Source organism: Vigna umbellata, chromosome 5 (assembly GCF_029865625.1).
Source record: "Vigna umbellata cultivar VRB3 chromosome 5, Vumbellata_1.0, whole genome shotgun sequence".
Lineage (NCBI taxonomy): Eukaryota > Viridiplantae > Streptophyta > Magnoliopsida > Fabales > Fabaceae > Vigna > Vigna umbellata.
Window position 1 is genome coordinate 40,521,303 of NC_142169.1, and position 20,138 is coordinate 40,541,440.

The window sequence follows — 20,138 nt, forward strand, 5'->3', positions numbered from 1 at the left end:
TGAAGGAAGAAGCATTCACGGTCCAGCTGTCACGGAGCAGGGGGAAGAACCGGAGAAAGAAAAGGTTACGGGATGGAGAATGGTTGAGCTGGATGGTGTAGGAGGTGTTGCACGGTGAGCTGGATGCAGCAGTGGTGCTGGTTCAAGAATGGCAGAGAGAAATATAGTGCACAAGAAGCTTTTGGTGTGATTGTTGAAGAACACTGGTGTCACGTTCTGGAGAGGCACACGGATAATAGATAGAAATCACCACCTGTTTGTTTCTTTTTACTTTGAATGTTTTTCTTTAAGAGAACTGGAAACATATTTCATGTTGAATGAATAGCTAATGTTTATGTTGAATTCGGATGGCATCTTCCATTTAGTTTTCTGCACCTTTATATCATTTCTTCTAGTCTTCTGTAATCTTGGTGAAAGAAGTACACGGTCTTGTGTAGAACAACAGATGCACGTTCCGTCATTTCATTTTAGAAGTAGATTAGCACGTTAAGGGGTTATTTACCTTTCATAGAAGTAGGCTGCCATCACCTAAAAAGTAAAAAAAAAATGTTCATTTTGGAGAAAGAAGCTCTCGGTACAGAGAAGAAGAGAAACATGTGCAACCTTGGAGGTGTGAATTTATTTTTGTTGGACGGAAAGGGAACCACATAAGCCGGTTTGCATAACGTGGAGTTGGGGAAAGGAGCTGGCACGGCTTGGAATGGGAGGCTGCACGGTGAAGAAGTGAGTTGGAGTGGTAGCAGTAGGTGTCACGGTTTTAGGGGTCACGGCTTGTGCAAGAAAAGAGTTTCGTTTTTTTATCATGTATGAAATGAGAAGCTGATGTGAAGTGGAGCAAGGAAGAGAAGCTCACGGGATGGTGATTCTAGGAAGAAGAAAAGCTGGCAGCAGTGAGCACATGGTCACATCATGGGAATTTATTTCCCTTGCCACGGCTTAGCATGGATGCACACATTCCAAATTTTTTATTAAAGTTTTTCATTGCTTCTTTGCTGGAACGGAGAAAGTACCGTGACTAATTGTTGGAGAATAAAGTTTAGATGATGGGACATTTGGCAGCAATTGCTTGGGATTGTGTGGTGCACGGTGATGGCTGGAAGAGTGGCCCACGGCTATTGGATGCATTTCTTTTATTTTTTTTAGCATGAATGGATAACTTAGGAGCAGCAAGGTACGGTGATAGCTTCAATTTTAATTGCTTTAAATCCCTTTTGCAAAAATGAGTGGACCATATGCGATTAAAGGATTATAGAAGTTGGAAGTTCATGTCTGGAAGGAAGAAACATCCAAATTGTTTTGATATTTTTTCTTTGCTTGCCACATAATGTCACGGTCATGGAGTAGTTCCTTATAAGCATTTGCAATTTTTAATTTTGGTTGGTAGATGAATTGGTCACAATTAATAGTAGAGAAATTTTACTTTCTTTATTTTCTTTTACTTTGTTTGCTTAAAATATTTTATATCATGTTGAGTTGATTTTCTTCTCTTTGGTTGTGAATGCGTAGGATAAATGACAACATTGTGTATTTAATGTTTTAGCGTAACCGTTGCATGTTTACAGCTTGAATTGTGTTTGGGTATTTATCTGTTGTAATTTCCATTTTAATGTTTTTATTCATGTTCGGTTGTGTTTAATTCCCAGATTTAATTTAGTTTATTTCCAATCACAAGAACACTTTCGAAAACCCCCCCCCCCTCACTACGTGTTTGATCCGAAACTGAACCAAATTTGGTCCTTGAGAGACGACCTAGGAGTCACTTCCTAGTCTGTACTGCATTAATTTTGCAAACAACTTTTGTGAGAGGTGCGACCCGCTCATCACTTGGTCTTACCATTTTATTATTACCTGATACGATTCGGTACACTTGCCGAGTGTTAAAAAGTTTTGCCGACGTTGCGGGGGATTAAAAATTTGTTTATCAACGGTCATAATGTGAGACCGAACGGCTGAAAAGCGGAGATTGAACGGTCTCCAAACAAAGGAAATGAAAATGTAGGAAATTGGGAAATCGAATAGTAAAAGCAACTTGAATAGCAAAGGAAAAGGCCGAACGGTTCTACAGTGAGATCGAACGGTGTGAATGTAAAACTAGCTCATGGAAATGAAAATGAGTACTTGAAAGAAGCCGAACGGTGTTAAGGTTGACCAAAAGGTATTAAACAGTCAAATGGAAATGAGTTAAAACATAAGAAAGCCGTATGGATTATAAGCAAGACCGAATGAAAATTAAAACTGGAAAATTAAACAAATGGATGCATAACAAGGCTGAACGGTCTCTAACAAAGAAGCATGTTAGAGACCGAACGGTGTAAATATAAAACCGAACGATCTAAAGCAATTGTAGAAACAATAAATGTGCAGAATTCAAAATGCAGTGCAGTGCAAATGAAACTTCAACTCCAAAATGCACAAAATGCAGAAAACGAAGCTAAATACTGATTGAAATGCACCCAATGTTACAAAAGTAAAATGCATATTGTGATTCATTCAGAAACGCAAGAACGAGAACGAAAACAACAATTGAAAAACGCGTGATCAATAACTTGCAAAATAGTAAAACGCAACCAGTAGAGAAGGAGATGATGAACAATAAAATGCAACAGCGAAGAAGACAGTGAACAGTAAGATGAAGCTGAAAAGTGGATGCAACAATGAATAGTAAAAGACCGAATGCAAAGAAGAAATGACGAAATGAAGATGAAGCTTGAGGGCAGAAAGAGATTAAACTATGAAATTGCAAAGAGAATGAGTTCAATACATGAAATTAAAAGAAAGGCAAAACCTAAACCTCCCCCAAGGGGAGGAAGAAGAAAACGCTCCCAAGAATGTAAGTGGCGGCTGAAAGACTTCCATCAAGTGAAAGTGATTTTGGGGTATATAGATCTCAAAAGACCAAACTGCCCTTCTAATGGGTTTGTCCTACAAAATGACCTAAAATTGGGGAGGAAGAAGAAAACGCTCCCAAGAATGTAAGTGGCGGCTGGAAGACTTCCGTCAAGTGAAAGTCATTTTGGGGTACATAGATCCCAAAAGATCAAACTGCCCTTCTAATGGGTTTGTCCTACAAAATGACCTAAAATTGGGCCCAAAGTCCTAAAGTTTGACCCAATGACATTCTAAAACGAAATTAAACTCTAACACTAACGTGGCCACCCTCTTGAAGTCCCAGAATATGCTTCCAACACTACTGCTGAGTTCCTCTGGTTATTGCATCTGACCGATCAGTCATGAAAGGTTTACACCGTTCGGTCATTATGTTCAATAGTGCTCAGCTGGTATCTGACTGTTCGGTTAGCTAGGCTTTCTCAGTTCGTTCGACAGTGACTTTAGCAGACCGTTCGGTTGAATCATGTAGGTCAGGAACTGGTGATCGGTGCAGACTTCAACAAACCGTTCGGTCAAGCACTGTCAAAGCGTTCGGTCAAGACATTCTCATGCAATGATGTTTTGCTGCTCGGTACAGGCTTCCGTAGACCGTTCCGTGCTCGGCCATCTAGTGCAGGCTCACAACAGGCCGTTCGGTCAAAGCTTCCAAGACCGTTCGGTATTCATTCATGGGCCATTCAGACAAGCCTTCAAAAGACCATTTGGTCAAGGCTTCAGCAGACCGTACGGTTGGGCAAATTCTCTGTCGTTCTGTACACTACTTCACAGACCGGTCGACCATCTTCAGCAAATCCTTTCTCAACCTTTCAATGGTGCTTGTCCTGCACAAAATGATTGAAATAATTAAGCACAAATTATTCAAATTTATTAAAATAAGAATTATTCATGAAATTAAGCCCAAATAGTGAAAATGAGATACAAATGGAGAATTAAACACAATTCACTAACAAAATATGGTTCGGAAAGCTAAGTGTATAATGAAGAATGGGGACTCATCAAAATAGTCCACACTTAGTCTTTTGCACTCCTGGGAAAAATCAAGACGCAGAACAAGAAACCATTCTAAACACATCAAGAGTGTGCACAACCTTTAGGAAACAAAAAAGAAAAAGACACCAAAGACATAACACAAATTTACACAATCCTAAATGATCCTGGAAAAAAAAAAGGAATAGACAACATCCTTCACATAGATAATCAGAGGATGTAGATACTCATAGAATTCATCCAAGCAATTCCAAAACATGGCAAAATAATCAATCAGCTCAAGAGGTGACTCCAACAGAACCTCACAGATGCACTATCGTGTTTCTCTCAAGTGTCTAAGGTAAGCAATGTAAACTCAATGCAGTCAAGAATGCAAACACAAACAGACTTGGGAAGCCTCTAATATCAACACTCAAAACATATGCATGTTCAAATAAAAAGGTCTTTTATGGATGAAATGGGGCCAAGGAGAAGGGCAGATAACATATGGATGAGAAGCTATAAACCAAAAGAAATAGAGGAGCAATGGGGAACAAGGGTAAACATAGTCAAATTACACCCAAAACCTCTAATTCAATCATCTTCTTGACTCTATTATTCACAAATTTTTTATTTTTCTCATTTTTCTCTATGTTTTTTCTTTCTTTTCTGTTCTCATCTTGTCTTTTTTTTCTTTTCTCTCGCCTTAAGACACAACTAAAAGAGACAAGATACACAACATATTTACAAAAACAAAACAAGAAGAGAAACCAGCTAGCCAATTCATCAGAATCCCCAAGGAGACCACACTTGTTCCCCAAACACTTCCAAAGTTCCAAAATTCCCTAAGGTTAAGGTGATCATGGTTTTTCACTTAGGGCTAGTGTATGAGCTTCAAAATAGAGTGGGGAAAGTATAGGCTCAAAAGGGGTTATCAAAAGGATTAAAACAAGGTAGGCTTCTTTGGCTAGAGAGGTTCAAGAACAAAATTTCCTTTATCACTTCCAAACATGCATATCAATCAAGAAATATCAATAAGAGTCAAGCCAAGGCATATGTGCAAGCAATCTAAGAGGTATATCACACACAAGAGAGAACATCAAGTGGCTCAAATCTCACACAAGGCATTTCTCTCACAATCAAATCAACCACTCAAACATCATAATCATCTTCCCAAGCAAAGAAAAGCAAGAATTTCAAACCATAAGTATCACTCAAGTGGAGTGAAAGACGAGTCTACAACTTAAAAAAAATCCAGAAATGAAGAGAATCGTGCAAAACTGTACACAAGACACGACAAAAACAACCTAAAATAGAAAACATTTAGCAAAGAAAACAAAAACTAAGAAAGAAAAATCAAAATCTCCCCTAATAGACCATACTTAAACTATACAGTGTCCTCAATGTGTCAGAAGCATAATATCAGAATTTAGAACAGTGAACAGATCAAGGACAAGTGCAATAAAAGTAGGGAAAGGGGGAGAAAGGAAAAAGAAAAACTCCCCTGGTCATGGTGGAAGTTGCCAATTTTGGACTATCAGGGAGATGTCTTCCACCACAAGATCCAGCAAGGAAGTTTTAAGGAAGAACTACTTCATCCTCCAGATTTGATCAAGAAGGGAAATGTCTTCCACAACTAGATCTAAGAAGCAAAGATTGTTGATGAGCGGGTTCAGCCGGTGCCTGTTGATACTCAAGCTGTTTTGTAGGCATGCACCTTTGTCTTCCACCGTGGGTGTTTGCTGGTCCAATTCATGTGTACTGTTGATGGATTGACAAGTGTACCAAATCGCACAAGTAATATAAAATGGTAAGACCAAGTATCATAAACTAGAAGACTCTCGGCACTAGACAGTTGTCTGATAACTCGATTAATTAATACTTAATTAAAAAGAGATCATTGGTTTAAAATGCAAAGACGAAAAATTAAATATGAATGCAATTGATCAATAGCAAAGAACACAATGATGAACGAAGGTTGTTTATAAAATGAGATGATTATGTTGTTAGGGTTTGATTTCACCAAGTTTACTCTCATGTATATAAGAATTCTTCTTTTTACATTAATGTTAACGTCACTCACTAAATTACTTAGAACCTGATCCCTTGGCGCAATAAGCCTGCCTTAATTCCTAGTTCGTGCAATTCCTAGCATTCTTAGAAAATTAAGTCTGAAGATCAAGAGCTTCAGATGACCAAGTACTCATACCCTCATCCCTAAGAAATATTACCCTTGAGAGAATTCAACAAGAACCTGATTGTAAGGAACCTCCCGACACTCATGCAATTCATAAATCATGCTACTAAATGAGTTAAATAGAGCAAGCATTGAAACAGATGAATTCCCTTACAATTAATGAAAAAGCATATATGATTAAGAATCAATTCAAATACATGAGAGTTAACAAGGTTACATCATTTAACAACAACAAATAGAGTTTAGTTCCCTATAGACATGGAGAAACTAGATGAATAATGGAAAAGCATAAGATAGTAAAACCCTAAAAGTAGAAGAGGAAGCTCCTGCCTCCAGATCCGCCTTCAGAGAGTAGACGAGTGTGTTGTTGTGTTGCTCCAGCCAGAGATACCAAACCTAGGCCGCCAGGGTCCTTTAAATAGAACAAAAGTAGAACAGATGCAAAGCCCAAGCCTGAGTCGCCGTCACTCAAGCGCCCCACTTAGGGCACCCGGGCAGAGAGCGGTGGTCTTCCACGCTCAAGCCTCGCAGAGGTCGCCCAAGCCTTATATATCCGGCGCTCAAGCGCCCCCAAAAGGGGCGCCCAAATGGTGAGCGACACTTCCTATGCTTAAGCCTTCCAGAGTACGCCCAAGCCTTCTTCATTTGGCGCTCAAGCGCCCCAAAAAGGGGTGCCCGAGCGGTGAGTGGCACTTCTTGCGCTTAAGCCTAAAAAAGGGCGCCCAAGCCTCGAGCTTCTTTCCTTCTGGTGCTTTTTCTGGACCTTTCTGAGCTCTATCTCCTTAGCACTTTTTCCCTGCTTTCCATATTAACTCATTTTTTATGAAAAGAAAGGGAATTAGTCATAAAATCATCAAATTCAACCTCGACTCTCTTATTCACACAACTTAACAGAAAAACATGATTTCAAGCAAGTTTCTAAGCGGAAAAGGGTGCATTTAATATTAAAATTACATCACAGATATCAGTATTTTTAATCGTTATCATGTACCTCCTACAATAAGGTTAGTACATGATGGCTCCAAAGAATCCATAAGTAGTGGTACAACACCCAATCCCAATGTATCAGACTGAAACTCAAATATACTCTCAGAACATGAATCGATTTCAAATTTAGAAGCAATATCAAGCACAGGCTCATATTCATGTTCAATGCATGGAGAATAAACATTCAGATGTGGTAGCAATAAGTGGTTCTCATCATGCAGAGAGGGAGAATTAGAAACATGATCATCAACAATATAATCATCAACATACCTATCAACAACATAATCATGAATAGCACAATCATCAATAGAATAATCAATTTGAGGTATGTTTACCTCAACTTCCCTAAAGATTGGTAAAGTGGTGGAAGATGAAAATGGTCTACCTGGCTCACAGGTGTTGCTCATACTTGCTTGGTCCTCAAAATCTTTATCAATATCATCCTCCTCAAGTGCAAGAGTAGGGTCATAGGAGGTGGGAAAGTAGATGGCACAGTGAGCACATCACTCTGGTTCCCATCCCCTAAGTCAATGGCACTAACATCATCTGGAATCTGAACAGTCTGAAATAGTAACTCTGAATCTTGAGACTGTTCCTCAGTGAGTTGAGTACCCATCTGCCCCATCATATGAGTCAAACACTTAATGGACGCTCCCATCTCCTGCTAAAACTACATGTTCTCTTGTTGGTATTGGAGGTTCTGCATGGTTATCTGCTCCAATAACTCTTGCAATGTAGGCTCAGAAGTAGAAGGCTGAGGAGCTATTTTGGTCGCCTCATGAAGCTGCAGCTGTTTTGTTTCTTGGACTGGTGGAGGAGGCATATAAGAATTTTGGAATGGTGCTTTTTGATATTGATGCTGCTGTGAAGTACCACACCATCCCAACTTAGGATCATTCCATCCAGGGTTGTTGTTATAACCATACTAAGCACGGAAGAATTCATCCAAGAACATGTGCTTAAGATCTTCCCAACTGGCGATGGACCCAGGAGGAAGAAAATACAACCAATCCTTTGTTGCACCTTGTAATGAATGTGGAAATGCCCTTAAGAAAATGTGATCATCCAAGACATGTGGAGGTTTCATTGCAGAACAAATGAGATGGAATTCCTGCAAATATTTATGTGGGCATTCACCTACAAAACCATGAAACTTAGGCAACAAATGTATCAGTCCAGTGGTGAAAACGCAATGATCATCATCCCCATTTGATGTAACCGGCTCCCAATGAGCACTCTCAAGAGTGGGAGGATGAGTCAAATTGTTCTCAACATAGAAATCAGCATGACAACCATAATTAGAGTAACACGTAGAAGGAGAATCATAATTATAGGCATAAGCAAAAGAAGCAGTATTCACATAATCAAAATAGGTAGACATGGTGAAAGTAAGGGGAGAGAAAGAATGCAATGAAAATATGCAACTAAAACTATCTAAATGCAACACACATGACAACACACACACAAAACATAATAGAACACTCACAACACAAGAAAAAACACAACACACACTAACATAACAAAAGACCTAAGACCAAACCGTTGGTCCCCGACAACGGCGCCAAAATTTGATGGGTTGTCGCGGCCCATGCAAATTTGACGTGCAATAAGAATGCAGTATATACTAGGAAGTGACTCCTAGGTCGTCTCTCAAGGACCAAATGTGGTTCAGGACATAGGTCAAACACGTAGTGGGGGGGTTTGAAAGTGTTTTCATGACTAAAATAAACTAAATTAAAGCATGAAATTAAACACAAGCAACCGTAAGAAAAACACTAAAAAATATGTAGAAGCATAAAGATCGAACGATCATAATGTGAGACCGAACGACTCAAAAGCGAAGACCGAACGGTCTACAAAGAAAGGAAATGGAAATGCAGGAAATTTGGAAACCGAACGGTAAAAGCAACTTGAACAGTAAAGGAAAAGGCCGAACGGTTCTACAGTAAGACCGAACGGTGTGAATGTAAAACTAGCTCATGGAAATGAAAATGAATACTTGAAACAAGCCGAACGGTGTTAAGGTTGACCCACTAGTGCAGAAAAGACTTTAGACGTTTATTGTTTTGGCTTTTTGACGTCGGACCTATGCCCGATGTCTTTGTGGGTGACGTTAGTCAGACGTCTGTTGTGTCAGGCCGGACGTCTATATATAGTATAGTATATATATACTATACTATATATATATATATATATATATATATATATATATATATATATATATATATATATATATATATATATATATATATATATATATATATATATGGTATAACCTACGGGTTTGGACGTCGGTTTGTGCATTGCCAGACGTCTATAGACGTCCGTTTGTGCACTAACCGACGTCTACTGGGCGTTTTTTTTAAAAAATCAATTTATTTTTGCATTAAAACCACACCTGAAAAACAGAAAATCGTTCCAGAACAATATATAGTATAGTATATTTGTGTTTCATATAAAGAAAGTTCTACTTAATGTACAAAATAATCCAATACCAAAACTATCAATATATAAACTTATAAAACTAAAATTAATCAATGTTCAACAACAAATAAAACTGTTCCTAACTCCATCTTTGCAGAAGATAAGTTGTCCACTCTTGCCTTATTTGCCTAATCGTTTCCTCTAGTATAGGAGATGTACTCTTGAAGCGCTGCAAAATTGAAGAAAGATTCATTATGGTTTCATATATGTTTAAAGATGAATTTGATTTGTAATGTATTCAAGGTATGCATCATTATCTCATTCCAGTCATCTGTAATGATAGCTCGAATGATGGTCTTAATTCAACACATGACATAGAAGTCACATTCCCATGAATCCTGCTGCTAGTTACACTAAAATGATGCACTAAATTGTCAATAATTTAGACCATTCAATAACATAGAAAATGAATTAGAACTATAAATGACAATCAACCTTTGGATATAAAATTTGAACTAGTTGACCTCGAGATTTACCAATAACTCTGTACAGATTAAAAACACAAAGTAAAATTATCATAACTATATTTATCATAAAAGTTTAAGGGAACATCAAATTCAAAGTCATTTTTGGAGAAACACTTACCCTTGAAGCATGGTTCTCACATCATTTTTCATCTTCCTGTGCAACGAACAAAACCATATAATTCTACATTGTTTGGGAATGATGACCATCAGCTGCCAGTGCGACCTATCACGAAGGACAAATAGTTATTTAACTAAGTAATTAAGGAAACTTTAATAATGAACTTTTACATATAACAGCACCTACCCAAAGAAAATTTGCTAAGACACGTGCAAAGAAGTCTACATCATAAATTTGATAAAATTTCGGCACCATTTCGCATTGGTCTCCGAAATACACGAAATGAGAGTAGTCAACGATGACCATAATCCAATATGCATCCGGAGAACAACACAAATACTGAACCGAAAGTTTTTCAATCTTATCCATGGACTCCAACTTACATGTTATTGCAAATTATGAAAATTAATTTTCTCAAACTGTCCAATCGGACAATTCAAAATTTAACACAAACAATTAAAAGATTAATCGTTTGTGTTAAATTTCAAACGGGAACTAAGGGTCACTCAATGATTTGATACTTATAATCTAACATGAAAATTATAATAACACAACTAATACATGCATATTCAAAAGACAATAACACATGCAGACCTTAAAGTCAAAAACATGCATACACAAAACCCAATAACATGCGTATAAAAAAATTATTAACGAAGAAGCTAAGCTGAAGAGCAGATTCCAAATGAAAATGGAGGAAAATGGAGGAGTGCACGACCTAAAACGAAGGCAAAAAATAGTAAAAAACGCCGCCCAAGAACACGCAAGAAACTGCACCAAAACGCACCAAAAACGAATTTTAATCGGTCCAAATGAAAGATATTTCATCATAGAACAATTTAATCGGATTAAAAGTAAATTTAAACGGTCCAAAACAGAGAAAAACCAACCTGAAAATGCAATGCGCAGAGTAAAATCGCGGGGAAGACGATGAACAGTGAGCGTAACTCCTCGCGGGTTCGCGTTTTAGTATAAAACCCACAAGACGTCCGTTACTGGAAGGCCCCGACGTCTATAATGTTATAGACGTCGGGGCAGTAACTAATATGACGTTTTTTGGTTTTAAATATTGATATTCGTGGGGGGTTTTAGACGTCCGTTAGAGGGGCACCGATGTCTATAATATTATAGACGTTCGGCCCCCCCACACCGGACGTTTGAGAGGCTGAACACCATCAACTCTTCAACTTCCCTGTCAGCAACTTAGACGTCCGTTCCGGAGGGGGCCGGACGTCTATAATATTATAGACGTCGGGGCCCCCACAACGGACGTTTAAGAGGCTGAACACCATTAACTCTTCAACTTCCTTGTCAGCAACTTAGACGTCCGTTCTGGAGGGGGCCGGACGTCTATAATATTCTAGACGTCGGGACCCCCACAACAGACGTTTAAGAGGCTGAACGCCATTAACTCTTCAACTACCCTGTCAGCAACTTAGACGTCCGTTGATGGAAGACCATCTAAGATGCACATTGGACCTCTTACTAGAGCAATGGCAAAGAGGATTCAAGAGGAAGAAGGACCACATACTATTTTGCTTCTATGGAAGGTTACTTATAAAAATCCTTTTTCTCTTAACTAAAGCACTTATACTTTGTTTTGTAGGAATTAATAAATCTTGGAGACTATGATTGAGCCATCCAAGAAGATTAATCAATAGAATCAAGCAAGGAGCCAAAAAGGAGGTGCTTACGGCATGCACCAACATTTTCCACGTGAAGTGGCTGATGTGGAAGGAAGCACACACCTTGCTGGATGAGCTGGACAGAGGCATGGACTTTGCTTGATCAAAATAAATCTGAATAATTTGAATTTAGGAGGGAATTAGAATTAGAAATTAGGCTCCTCTTCACCTATAAATAAGAGGGCCTTTTCCTTGTATTGATTCACTTTTGAGCTTAATGATATGCTGCAGAAATTGTTTTCCAGCTTTTGTGCTCTTAAGTCACCTTTGAATTGCTACTTCTTCTCCTTTCCTCAAGCTTCCTTCCTCTGTAGGAAGGCCCTCTGAGCTGTGAGGCTTCACCCATACACCTTTCCTCCATTAAAACACCTCAAACACTGCATCAATTCATCCATCCGCTGCACCATTATTCATTACTGGTTTCCTCTGGTCTGGAACCTCTTCCTACACGTTTCCAGCTGGGAATTGGATTCCATCAAGTGGTATCAGAGCTTAGGTCATCCACGCACCAGGAGCTAAGCTATTCCTCCATCTTTGCACTCCATTTCTATATTCTGTTGTGATCTCTGTTTCAGTTTTCTAGTTCTGTTTTGAGTAATTTTGTTTCTGTTTTGTGCTTTTCCAGTTATTAATTTTGTGTTTCCTGTTGCATTCTTTGTGTTTCCAGTATTCATACATGTTTTTACTCATTTTAAACGGTGAATCATTCTTGTTTATATCTCTTCCATCTTTAATTTTCAATTCCAGTTATGTTTTAGTCTTGTGCAGTCCATATTTGCAGTTTTAATTCTGTTTCACTTTGGTTTTCTGTTCTGCTGGGTTTCATTTTGGTTTATTTGAGTTTAGAGTGCTGGAAAAGTTTTAGATCAACCAAATAAGGCAATGAGAACATGTTCTAGTCTTGGTGATGGAAGCAAAAGCACTAGAAACTAATTCTGGTTCCAAATCTGCTCAAGAAATTCAAATCTGGTTTTAAAATTTGAAATCTGTTTCAGCTGATTTTATTTGATTCTGCTGCTTGGTAAACATTTCTTTGCTATTATTGGAAGTGGCTAAAGGTGTGGCAGACCACTAAAAGCAAGGAAATGAATCTAGCATAGCTTGGTTGCCTTAAAAACCAGTAGCCTTTGCTGTCCAGTTTGTTTTTTTTTTTTTTCTGTTCTAGCTTTTCACCGTGCTACCATTCTTTGCTTAGTCCAGTCTGAGTTTATTCATACTAAGCACTTTAATCCTAGCTTAGTTCAGTATAATAACATTCTCTAGAGTCATTGTGTGTACTGTCCAACCTTATATCCACAAGGTTCTTAAATCTGGTGCTGTTTTGGTGGGAATTTGCTGCATAAATAGGCTATAGCAAGGGTGAATTGTTGAGTCTTGCTATTTCTGTGCATTTACAACATTTGAGCAAGTTTAAATTGTCATTCCAAAGTTGTTTGCACTGTTCATTTGGTCATTTTCTAGCCTATATGCAGATTTGCTTTTTTAAACCTTAAAATTGCCTTTAAAATGGAAGTGCACCAGTGAATTCACATTGCAATCTGTTTTCTAGCTGTTTCAATGTTTAAACATCTTTAAAATGATGATACAAAGTTGTTTGATGCATCAATTGAACTGCTGAATCACTTCCAATCAATTTTGGGTTTAAAATCACCATTTCAATCCACTTTTTCTGGTGCAGAAATCATTTTCCAGCAACTGTTTTGGTCATTCTTGTTCAAATTCATTTCTGGATTGTAGTAAGAGCTGGTTCATTACTTTAAATTGAAAATAAATGATCAAAATAAGTCAGAGCAAGTGTTAAAAAGCCTGTTGAATCGTGCAATCCAGTTTTTGGCAGTTAAAAACCCCAAAACACCAAATCTGGTTTTCATTGGGGCATTTTAACAAACACTTTGGTAAAATATCAAACAGTTTGGTCTGGATGAGTTTGTGATCTGCTATTTCTGTTTTTGTTGCTTTCTTAATCTGTTCTAGTACCATTATTAGGTTCCTTTTGAGTGCTTTCTGTTATTCCATCCCTGTCCCCATTTGATTTCCCATTCTTGGCTTCCAAATTGTCAAACATTCAAAAAAAAAAATCTGGTTTGAAATTCTGGTGCAGTTTGCTAATTCTGTTTGGTGTGTTTGACTGGAATCTTGAGGTGCTGTGGTAACTATTGTGAGGCATCCAGAAGCATAAACCTTTCCCTACTGAGGCACCATATTAGGAAGTGAAAAGGGGGCTGAAGTGGGAACAAAAAGGGAGCTTTTGAGCAGCTGCAACTCTGCTGTTCCAGCAGCTAAAAATACACCAGAAAAGCTTGAAGTGCAACCTGTTTTGGAGTAGCAATCTGCAGCAGCAAGAGAGTGAAGCTTACATTAGTGTTAGGCCTTCTTTTAAGTTTGTTTACACCACATATCACGGAACCTTTGTTGTTTAAAGTTGATTTTCATTTCTTGGAAAAGTGACTTGGGAAAATGCTCTTGAAGCAATTCCAAGATCACATTTAAACATTGTAATAGTGCAATTTCGTTTTCTTAGTGTGGAAGTGTGTCAAGGGGCTCCAAGTGTCACTTGCACTTTCACTTAGGGCCGTTTAGCATTTACATTCTTGCATCTTTATTGCTTTCTTTAATTTCTTGCTTAATCTTTTTGTTTTTAAGTCTCCGTGGTATATATAGGATTGCATAGCATTTAGTCAACCTTTCTTTGGTTATAGGTCCATAACATTTGAAAAGAATTTGAAGAATTTCTAATTAGAAACTTAGGTAAAAGATAACTCTAAGGAAACTCTGGCTAAGGAAGAACTTGGTTTTTAAGCTTGTCCATTAGTGACTCACCTCTTCTTCCTGGGGGCTACTTAGATACATCTTTGACCTTTAGAATCTCTTTAAGAAATTTTTCACCAAAAACAAAGAAAAATTGTGAAAATCTTTTCATTCATTCTTTGTCAAATATTTTGAAAACCTTGTAAAAACCTTTTTCATTTGACAAGAATGAGTCAATCAAGTGTGCAAGGTAGCATCAAACCCAATAGTGAGAGTTCTTTAAGGGAAGAATTTCAACAAAAATTTGAACAAAGGGATAGAGAGATTAGTGAGCTAAAAGACATGATTAGTCAACTTTTGAATAATCAAGACAAAAGAAAAGAGAGATCTCCCCATAGGAGAAGAGAAGAATCATCATCTTCTAGTGAGCTTGAGCAATATAGTAGTCATCACAATGATGACCACTACCAAATGCCTCCTAGAAGACATCATAGAGTGAGAGAACACCACCCAAGAGAGCCCAAAATTGATCTACCTTCTTTTCATGGAAAGGATGATGTGGAAGAATATCTAGAGTGGGAAATGAAAGTTGAACAATTGTTTGAGTGCCACCAAATAGATGATGAAAGGAGAGTCACTATGGCTTCTCTAAGCTTTCAAGGCTATGCCTTAATTTGGTGGACAGCCTTGGTCAAAGATTATAGGCTAAGACACTTACCTCCCATTAGATATTGGAATGAGTTAAGAACTGCCTTGAGGAGGAGGCATGTACCAGCCTACTATGATAGGGAGATAATGGATAAACTCCATAAACTCCAACAAAGGAACATGACTGTTGAGGAATATAGACAAAAAATGGAATTACTCATGTTGAGGGCTGGGATAAGAGAAGAACCTAGGATAACAATAGCTAGGTTTCAAAGTGGACTTAACTATGACATAAGAGATAGGGTTGAACTTATACCCTACAATGATCTCAATGAGTTAGTCCAACTTTGTGTGAGGGTTGAGCAACAACTAAAGAGGAAAAGCTCCACCAAGAAAGATTACCCTCATAGTTCTTACCATAAGAAAGAGTATAAGAGGGAGGGTAGTCAAACCAAGCCAAGATATGAAGACAAAGAGAGAGAGAGGAAAAGAAAAAGTCAAAGAACCTTCAAGAGATCATAAGAGTAAGGAGACTAAGTGCTTTAGATGTGGGGAAAAAGGGCACTATGCATCTGAGTGCCGCAATAGAAAGTCAACTTACATCCTTGAGCATGAGAGTGAAAGTGAGGGTTCTTCATATAGTGAGTCTGAAACATCCATTTCTGAAGAAGAAGAAGAAGCTTTACCTTGTGATGGTGACTTACTTATGGTAAGGAGACTCCTGGAAAGTAAACATGTAGAATTAGAACAGTCACAAAGAGAGAACCTATTCCACACAAGATGCAAAGTTTTAGAAAAGACATGTTCAATGATAGTGGATAGTGGCTCTTGTTGCAACTGTTGTAGTTCTAGAATGGTAGAAAAGCTTGGCTTAACCACTACTCCTCATCCTAAACCTTACAAACTTCAATGGATCAAAGAGGATGATGGAATAGTAGTTAAAGAACAAGTAAGTGTACCTATTTCCATTGGCAAATATGAAGATCAAATTGTTTGTGATATAGTACCAATGGAAGCTGGGCACATATTACTTGGAAGACCTTGGCAATATGATAAACAAGCTTTACATGATGGAGTCACCAACAAAATCACCATTCAACACAAAGGAAAGAAAATTATTTTGTGTCCTCTTACACCTTCACAAGTAAGAGAGGATCAGATCATTCTTAAGAAGAAGTTGGATGGAGAAAAGAAAAAAGAAAATAAGAAATAAAGAAAGAATTTGATAACCCATGCCTCAGCCCATGAAGTTGTCCAACCTCAAACCTTGAATATTTCCAAAAATCTTTTTCTTGGACAACCTCATTTCCTTCTTTATTGCAAAGAGGCATTTTTTCAATCATTCATGAACTTGGTTCTCTACCAAAGGGGTTGCAAAAACTTTTAAAGGAATTTGATGATATATTTCCCAAAGAGGTACCAAGTGGATTACCACCTTTGAGGGGAATAGAACATCAAATAGATTTGGTGCCTGGGGCAAGTCTACCCAATAGGCCAGCCTATAGAACCAACCCTATGGAAACAAAAGAAATAGAGAAACAAGTTAATGACTTGTTGAACAAAGAGTGGATCCAAAAGAGTTTAAGTCCCTATGCTGTGCCTGTGTTGTTGGTCCCTAAAAAGGATGGGTCTTGGAGAATGTGTACAGATTGTAGGGCCATCAACAACATAACTGTCAAGTATAGGCATCCCATTCCTAGGCTAGATGACATGTTGGATGAATTACATGGAGCAAATCTCTTCACCAAAATTGATCTTAAAAGTGGATACCATCAGATAAGAATTCATGAAGGAGATGAATGGAAAACTGCTTTCAAGACCAAGTTTGGTTTGTATGAATGGTTAGTCATGCCCTTTGGCTTGACCAATGCTCCAAGTACATTCATGAGATTAATGAATCATGTGCTTAGGGAATGCATAGGCAGATTTGTAGTGGTCTACTTTGATGATATCCTAGTCTATAGTCAAGGCCTTCAAGAACATCTTAACCATGTCAGAAAAGTCTTGCTTCTTCTTAGAGAACATCATCTCTTTGCCAACTTTGACAAATGTACTTTTTGTCAAGAAAGTGTGATTTTCCTTGGATTCAAAGTGGGAAAAGAAGGTGTACATGTTGATCCAGAGAAGATCAAGGCTATACAAGAATGGCCAACCCCTAAAAATGTAGGAGAGGTGAGAAGTTTTCATGGGTTAGCAAGTTTTTATAGAAGATTTGTGAAAGACTTCTCCACCATAGCTGCTCCTTTAAATGAGCTAGTCAAGAAAGATATGCCTTTTATTTGGGGTGATAAGCAAGAGTTGTCTTTTGAGACTTTGAAATACAAGTTAACACATGCACCTATTCTAGTTTTGCCTGATTTTTCCAAAGCCTTTGAACTAGAATGTGATGCATCTGGGGTAGGAATAGGAGCTGTTTTAATACAAGGAGGACATCCCGTAGCTTATTTTAGTGAAAAACTTAGGGGGCCTACCTTAAACTATCCTACTGATGAGAGGGTCGCACCTCCCACAAAAGTTGTGCATAAAAGAATGCAGTATAGTACTAGGAAGTGACTCCTAGGTCGTCTCTCAAGGACCAAATGTGGTTCAGTCTCAGATCAAACACATAGTGGGGGGGTTTGTGAAAGGTTTGTGAATGCAATTGAACTCAACTTTAAAACACGACTGTAAACACAGGATTAAAACAGTTAAACTAACATCATGAGTAAAATATCTCAACCAAGAAAAATAGAGAACATTAAAGTGAAGATTAAAATTAAATAAAAACAGAAAAAATAAGTAACTAAAGAGAAGAACCTAGTGACATTTAAATATGCCCATATTCCAGCTAAGGCAAATGAGGCATGGAAATATAAACTTGGTGAACAACAGTAGGAAAATGAAATTTCAATCTCAACGTGTGTAATCCAATTGAATGCAATAACTGAATCAGTAAATGCATCTAACATTATATAAATGCAATGCTTCAATGAAAATCCCTTCTCTAAGAAATAAAATGCCACATGTGTGCTGGACGCCGTGCACACTACTTCTTCTACTCAAAATGAAATCAGCCCTCCTATTACTAAAATCCACATTAATTACCGCTACTGCCCTTTAAAGAAAGAAAAACCACATCCTTGCTGCTGGAATGACGCATCACTTCTCCCTGCTTCCAGCTCCACTTTCCGTGACCAAGTGTTTCTCTTATTCTCCTTACATTGCAGCTTCCTCTTTTAAATGAATGTTTGATGTGGCTTCTCCCCCTTGCTGGACGTGACACCTACTCTTCTTTATCTCCAACGCTACATTATTTTAAGCCAAAAAAACTCCCTCTTGTTGGACGCAAGGTAGATGAAATCAGCGCCCCTTTTCCTAAAAGCAAAATGAAAATAATATCCATAACCCTGTGGATGGCGGCTGCCTTCTTTTATTCCCATCCAGCACCGCATCCTCCAAGGCTCTCATCACTTTTCGGTGCAACATCTCACGCTTTTCTTCCAGCCAGCCGTGACAGCTATGTGTTTTACTAGATGAAAAGAAAATGAAACTCCATGCTCTCCTTTTGTCTTGACATGACCGTGCACAACAACACTTCAATAAAAAAAATGCATGAATCAAATGAAAAGGGCAATGAGTAAATCAGCCAAATGAAATTAAGGTGAAGCTTTTTCATTCATCTCCGTAACAGCGTTGCCACTTCCTTCCATTCATGAAAAAAAAAACGTTCATAGAAAAACTAAGTGAGGTTAGCGGCTGCTGAATGCGGCAACGTGCAGCACCTCTCCCAAAGGCGTCCAACGTGTGCACATTCTTCCAACCAGCATCACCGCTTCCTCCACCTCTGTGACCAAGTTTTCAAAATGGAACAACAATGATATCTGGAATAAATAAAACTTCAATGCAAAGTGCTAAATCAAAGCTTCATTCAATGATAAACTCCAAAAATAAAACATTCCAGCCTTTAACAAAATTCAAAGGAACAGAAAATGTGTTTTCTTTTCATTTCCCCATTCTCCGTGACAACAGCGTAAAAAAAAACAAAGCTAGCATGAGTGTGAATAAATCTGTAACAGTGCACAAGCAAAGCAAAAACTGAGAATCATCATTTCATTCTTGCTGGCGTAGCTGGCCTCCTCTCTGCTTCCTTCTTTTCCATCATCCCAAAATGTTCAAGCAAAAGCCAATAAAATCAAAACTGAGAGCCTCCTCGAAGTGAGTGGCAAGTGGCGGCTGGACCCTAGACTATCCAACCCTCGGTCGAGACACCTCAACACTGTTGGAGCTCTCCTTTTACACCTTGGACCGTGGAAGCTTGAAGACTCTATGTGGTTTGCTGCTGGACGTGTGCTGGATGCACCCCCGAAAATGCTGGACCGTGCTTCAAGATTCATTACCAAGTGCACCTCTTCCACCAAATGAGTCAGCGCCTCCGTGTTTTTTATGGGCCGTGACACCATTTCATTTTGCTTGTGCCAGCAGCCGTGAAGCAATTTTACTTGATACACCCCTGTGTTGCTCATGGGCCGTGACCCTCTTCCGTGTGGGCGTGAGTTGCTCCTAATTAATTACTTCCCAACAAAATTTAATCCCCAATAATTTTCCTATAATTAAAAATGCAAATAATTAGTCATAGATAATTCAAATTAATTAAAATAAGAATTTCTAGTCAAAATAAGCATAATTAGGAAAAATGGGAAAAAACTGGACATTTAAGCACAATTTCCTGATTAATTCTAGCACAATAAACTAAGTGAAATCAAGAAAATATTGACTCATCACCTACCTATGACAAAGAGTTGTATGCCCTCATTAGAGCTTTGAAAACTTGGGAGCATTACTTGGTAACTAGAGAATTCATCATACACACTGACCATGAATCTCTCAAGTACATTAAAGGGCAAGCAAAGCTAAACAAAAGACATGCAAAGTGGGTGGAATATCTTGAGCAATTTCCCTATGTCATCAAA